This window comes from Pantherophis guttatus, chromosome 10 (assembly GCF_059756535.1).
Source record: "Pantherophis guttatus breed Tessera chromosome 10, ASM5975653v1, whole genome shotgun sequence".
NCBI classification, from domain to species: domain Eukaryota; kingdom Metazoa; phylum Chordata; class Lepidosauria; order Squamata; family Colubridae; genus Pantherophis; species Pantherophis guttatus.
In genome coordinates this window covers 8,287,067-8,293,961 of record NC_142072.1, presented here as the reverse complement: position 1 = coordinate 8,293,961, position 6,895 = coordinate 8,287,067, and positions in this window count along the sequence as shown.

The following is a 6,895-nucleotide window of genomic DNA, read 5'->3' as shown; positions in this document are numbered from 1 at the left end:
GCAGGATTTGTGCCATTGAAGCTTTGACCCAAATCCAGATTTGGATCCACAACCACACAGCAAATTTTGTATCAGAAAGGGGAAAAAAGTCTGTTTGCCCCAGTGAAAGTTTTTCTTGGTGAATATTCCCAAGGATATGGAATGCAGTTTTAATCCACAATCGTGTGGGGGAAGATACTTCCCCAGGGGTGGGCTGGTGGGGGTTTGCAGGGGTTCGGGAGAACCTCTCGCTAAGATTCTGTGCAGTTTGGAGAACCCCCAAATCCCATTCCTGGCTGGCCCCACCCACCCAGCCCGCCCCTCCCAGAAGACCCCATGTGGCCCATTTTGGATGCAGGTAAGTGCAGGGCACGCACGGAGGCTCGGGGAGGTCAAAAAATGGGCCTACCGGAAGTTCAGGAAAGCCTCCGTTTCTGGCCTACAGAGGGCCTCCGGAGCCTGGGGAGGCTGATTTCGCCCTCCCGGAGGCTCGAGGAAAGCCTCTGGAGGCCAGGGAGGGGAAAAACACCCCCCCTGTGGTGCAGGAGGCTGACTAGGCCACACCCACCATGGCCATGCCCACCCAGCAACCGACAGAGAACCCCTTGCTTCAAAAAATTTTGAAGCCCACCCCTGTACTTCCCCCATCTTTTCTAAGGAGCCCATATTCGGCGTCCCAATTCATTTGAACAAGAGTTATGTCTACTTAGTCAGTGTATAGAGCTGTGTTTCTCAGCCTTGGCAATTTTAAGATGTTTAGATTTCAACTCCTACAATCCCTTGGGAATTCTGGTACAATACTGGTATAAAAAAGGAGGGTGTATCTTGCCTTGAGTTCTTTTCCCAATAAATGGACACGTTTAGCCATATCCACACCGAAACATTGTACAATGTGGTTTGAAGCACAGCTAATAAACGGGAGAACGTTTCCCCCATAAACCGACATGGAGAACTATGACTTGCTTGGTTTTTCCAACTTTGTAAGGTGTAAGCCATGCTGGGCACACATACACACACACAAAAGCAAAGAACCTCTGTGGAATACTGCAGGAAGATGGAAGTAGAAAATCGAAGGCCTTGCAATGCTTTTCACCCATGTCTCCAAGGCTTTCCCTATCTGCGGAAAAGTGCAAAGCATCTAAGGCCGTGATGGTGAATCGATGGCACACGTGCCACAGGTGGAATGCGGAGCCCTCTCTGCGGGCACGCGAGCCATCGCCCAGCTCAACTCCACCCAGCATGCGCGCACGCCTCCCACTGGCCAGCTGATTTTCGGGTCTCTACTGTGCATGCCCAAGGGTTGTGCACACATGCATGAGGAGGGTAATGTGCGCATGTATGGGAGAGTGTGGGGGGGTGCGGCACCCCCCGGGGCCTGTTTTTGGTCCCAGCAGGGTGCAGGGAGACCGGCTACACCCAAAACGGGGCGAGGAGGTCATACGTGGGGAAGCACAGTGGGTCACGCACACATGGGGGTGCATGGGGGGGTCATGCACGCATTGCATTATGGATGCAGGCACAGATGCGCGTTGTCACACACCCACATGCACACTCTCAGCCCGCGATGACAAAACGGTTAGCCATCACTGATCTAAGGGGTCAGGTAGACTTTACATTAATTTCCCTGCAGAAAGCATATCATAGGTGGGGAGCTTTGGAGATAAATGGGAGTGAGCTACTGTAAGTGTTGTGATTGGAAGAAAAGCTTCCTTTTTATTGGGTTCCAATTGGACTTTTTGCTTTTCTTTTAAACCCTCTCTGGGCACACCAACAATCCTAAGACAAAACGGAATAGGAGAAAAAAAAAGTAGACGTCCCTGAAGCAAACTTTTCTTCTCCAGCCTGGATCACCACATATTTTGGAGAGCAACGGGCAATGGTTTTCCTTCCTAGAAGATGATGCAGGGAGGGAGGAGAATCGGGGTCCTGAACCTGCTTTGCATGAAATCTGTAAGGACAGCAAACTTGCTGCAAGAGGCAGTGCTAAAGTGCAATCAAAATCTGTTGTGGAAAGGTGATGTCAATCCTTTCCGTGTCCTGGGATAAAAATGCAATTTGATTAAGTGCCTCGGATCTGCCCCTCCCTAGTTTTTATGATGTCAGCCCTTCAAGATAGACCAAACTAAGAGGCCAGAATTATAAATGCAAATACTACTTTATTATAAGGTTACCATAACAATAATCTTGCAAATCGAAATATGCTTCCTCCTGCTCTCTCCTTATCTTCATGAGAGTTAGGGAGGGTCATATTAGTGTTCCGATATCTCAGGGATTGCCACAAAGAAGAGGGAGTCAACCTATTCTCCAAAGCACTTGAGGACAGGACAAGCAGGAATTGGTGGAAATTAATCAAGGAGAGAAGAAACCTACTGTAGAACTAAGGAGAAATTTCCTGATAGCTAAAACCATTAATCAGTGGAACGACTTCTTGCCTCCAGAAGTTGTGTGAATGCTCCAACACTGGAAGCTTTTAAGAAGGTGTTGGATAACCATTTGTCTGAAGTGGTGTAGGGTTTTCTGCCTAAGCAGGGGGTTGGACTAGAAGACCTCTGAGGTCCCTTCCAACTCTGTTATTCTATTCTATTCTATTCTATTCTATTCTATTCTATTCTATTCTATTCTATTCTATTCTACTCTACTCTACTCTACTCTACTCTATTCTAAGAATTTACATTGCAATGGGAATAACAGCCTTTCTTCCTTTCAAAAAAAAAAACCCACATTGTCTGCAGAACAACCTATTTTGATCAGCTGAAGCAAAATAATGAAAGAAGCTAAACATCGGATTCTCCTCTTTCTCTCCCCTTTGTGTTAAAATGGGTAGATGTGATTAAACAGGGAGAGCAAAATGAGGCCTAGTGTAGATTTTCAGAACCTTTACTTTATCTCAACTTTTCTGTGCCTTGCTAAAATAATAATAATAATAATAAAAAGCAATTTGCTGACTGGGAGCTCCAGGGAAGACTAAGGAAATATAATTATCTTACGTTGGTGAAGCACTTGTTGCTGTAAGATGAGATTGTAATGCAATCAATACTATACCATTAAAAAAACTCGATTATCACCCCAGGGGGAAACTAACCTTATAAAACACATCTACACCAAGGGTGAATGGAAAAAGGTACCCATAAGAATCATTGGAAGTCAAAATTTGTCCTAGTCAAAGTGTTCAACCTGAAACCTAAGGTTTAAGCTTACCTTCAACCCAGTGGTGGGCTGCCCCCGGTTCGGACCGGTTCAAGAGCTGGTAGTAAAACTGGCGGGAGGCTCTGCCCACTGACCCGGACGTCATCATAGGTGATCTGCGCATGCACAGAATCTTCTGCGCATGAACAGAAGTACACAGGCGCACTCCCGATGTGAACCAGTAGTAAAGGTAAGTAGAACCCACCCCTGCTTCAAACATGAAAACTTACTGGATCGGTTTGGGATGGTGGTACTCAATGTTGTTGTTAGTTGCGAAGTCATGTCTGACCCATCGTGACCCCATGGACAACGCTCCTCCAGGCCTTCCTGTCCTCTACCATCCTCTGGAGTCCATTTAAGCTCACGCCGACTGCTTCAGTGACTCCATCCAGCCACCTCCTTCTCTGTCGTCCCCTTCTTCTCTTGCCCTCCATCGTTCCCAACATTAGGCTCTTCTCCAGGGAGTCCTTCCTTCTCATTAGGTGGCCAAAGCATTTGAGTTTCATCTTCAGGATCTGGCCTTCTAAAGAGCAGTCAGGGTTGATCTCTTCTAAGACTGACCGGTTGGATCGCCTTGCAGTCCAAGGGACTTGCAGGAGTCTTCTCCGGCACCAGAGTTCAAAGGCCTCTATTCTTTGGCGCTCAGCCTTTCTTATGGTCCAACTTTCACAGCCGTACATTGCAACTGGGAAAACCGTAGCCTTGACTGTACGCACTATTGTTGGCAGGGTGATGTCTCTGCTTTTTAATATGGTGGTACTCAATACAACCTATTTAAAAAAGTTATTGTGATCCGATATAGAGGAATTCCAAATTCGTGCTGCATTGAGCTCTTATGGAAAAAAGTAAAACATCAATGAAATACCCACTTCATCTGTGTTTAGATAGTCCTCGACTTACAACAGTTTGTTTAGTGACCGTTCAAAGTTACAACAGCACTGAAAAAAGTGACTTACAACCGTTTTTCACAGTTATGACCTTAGCAGCATCCCCATGATCACATAATCAAAATTCAGACACATGGCAACTGGTTCATATATATGATCATTGCTGTGTTCCAAGGTCATATGATCACCCTTTGTGACCTTCTGACAAGCAAAGTCCAGGGGGAAGCCAGATTCACTTAACAACCGGGTTAGTAACTTAACAACTGCAGTGTTTCACTTAACAACGTGGGCAAGAAAGGTCGTAAAATGAGGCAAAACTCACTTAACAAATGTCTCACTTAACAACAGAAATGTTGGCTCTCAATTGTGGTCGTAAGTCAAGGACTACATGTAGTTTATGCCTTGTTGGGCTTGTCCAAGCTGATTTTTATTTAAAATGAACTGAATGCAGACTTAATTTTTTTTTTTAAAAAAAATGTTTTATGATAGCTTGCAATAAAATAGTTCCAATGATGGCTTGCAGGATTAAGCAAATTGCACATTAATTAAGCAAATAAACATGAAGTAAGAAGTGCAGAGAGGATCATATGCTCACCATCACATCGAAAATTTCAAAGATCCTGGTGATTTGACTAACTGGCCAACTTTTATTGGTTTTATTCCTATTTAAATGGCTTATCAGCTCTTCTCCCTGGGAAAGAGAGGCACCTACTAAACAGGAAAGGAACTGAAGTTTGAAATCCCAATTCTTTTCCAGGGAAACCGGAAGAAGAAGCTGTTGAGAGTAACTAAGAAAGTAACCTTTATTCCAGATTTGCGGTGGACAAGATGAAGCCAAAGTAGCAAAAGCAATAGCACTTAGACTTATATACTGCTTCACAGTGCTTTACAGCCCTCTCTAAGCGGTTTACAGAATCAGCCTCTTGCCCCCAACAATCTGGATCCTCATTTTACTGACCTCGGAAGGATAGAAGGCCGAGTCAACCTTGAGCTGGTGAGACTGATTCTGTGAAACTGCTGGCAACCGGCAGTCAGCAGAAGTAGCCTGCAGTACTGCATTCTAACCACTGCGCCACCACGACTCCTAGATGTGGATGTCCATTTTCTCTTTTTGCCACTTCCTTCTTTGATTCCCAAACAGTTGTACCATGGAGTAAAGAAGCGTGAATGGCTTCTTCATGTGAATGTGTGAATGGCCTAACAAGTTAGGGGTAAACAGGTACTTGATATAGAATAGAATGGAATGGAATGGAATGGAATGGAGTGGAGTGGAGTGGAGTGGAGTGGAGTGGAGTGGAGTGGAGTGGAGTGGAGTGGAGTGGAGTGGAGTAGAGTAGAGTAGAATAGAATAGAATAGAATAGAATAGAATAGAATAGAATAGAATAGAATAGAATAGAATAGAACAGAAAAGAATGACAGAGTGTTTTTCTTTTAGCTTCCTAACTGCCACAGAGTTGGAAGGGACCTGGGAGGTCTTCTAGTCCAACCCCCTGCTTAGGCAGGAAACCCTACACCACTTCAGACAAAATCTGCCTGTAAATCAATCAATCAATCAATCAATCAATCAATTTAAAGCACCTTTTTACCACCAACGTATTATTGTAAATAATTGTAATAAGTTTACAACCACTTGTTTAGTGATGGTTCAAAGTTACAAAGGCACAGAAAAAAAATGGACCTATGACTGGTCCCTCACACCTTACAGCCTCCCTTTGGTCACATGATCAAAATTTGAATGCTTGGAAGCTGCCATGCATTTACAATGGTTGCAGGGTCATGTGATCGTCATTTGCAGCTTTCTCATCCGCCTTCTGACAAGCCAAGTCAATGGGGGAAGCCAGATTGACTTATTTTATTTATTATTTTATTTTATTATTCATATTTCTATGCCGCCCACTCTCCGAGGACTCTGGGCGGCTTACACCAAAGACAGTATACTAAATAGCATATTGCCCCCAACAATCTGAGTCCTCATTTTACCCACCTCGGAAGGATGGAAGGCTGAGTCAACCTTTGAGCCGGTGAGATTTGATCCGCTGATCTGGTGAACTAGCAGTCAGCTGAAGTAGCTGCAGTACTGCACTCTAACCACTGCGCCACCTTGGCTCATGACCGCATGATTTACTTAACAACTACAATGATTTGCTTAACAACCATGTCAAAAAAAAAAGGTCATAAGATGGGGGGGGCATGACTTACTTATCAACTGCCTTGCTTACTAATGGAGACTCTGATCCCAATTTTGGTTGTAAGTTGCAACTAGCTGCAATAGCTAGTTGTCATCTAACACGACAAAATAACCTTCTTACTTCCTTTTTATTTGCTTAATTAATGTGCAATTTGTTTAAGCCATCACTGGGACTGTTTTATTGCAAGCCATGATAAAACATTCTTTTTAACATTAAGTCTGCATTCAATTCATTTTAAATAAAAATCAGCTTGGACAAGACCAACAAAGCAAAAACTACAGGTCGTCCTTGACCACAATTGAGAGTCAAAATTTCTGTTGCAGATTTCATTTTTTTCCCCCTCCTGCACTTTGCAGATTTTTTATTCTTTTTCAGGTTTACTTGTCCTTTATACTTAGTTCTGCCTACGTTGATATCGCCTGATAATTCTTCGGTCATATGCTCTAAAATCTACTTCTTCAGAACTCTTATTTTAGGTGTTGTTAGAGCTCAAACAGACCATATCCTCTTATCGCCTTTAACCTCCTCCCTTGTTAAAGTAAAAAAGGGTGGGCATGCTTATCATTTGGTATTTTACATTTGCTAGGATTACAAAATTGTGATACACCCAGTGTGGTCCCTTATGGGATTAGTAACAGAGGACATATATTGCT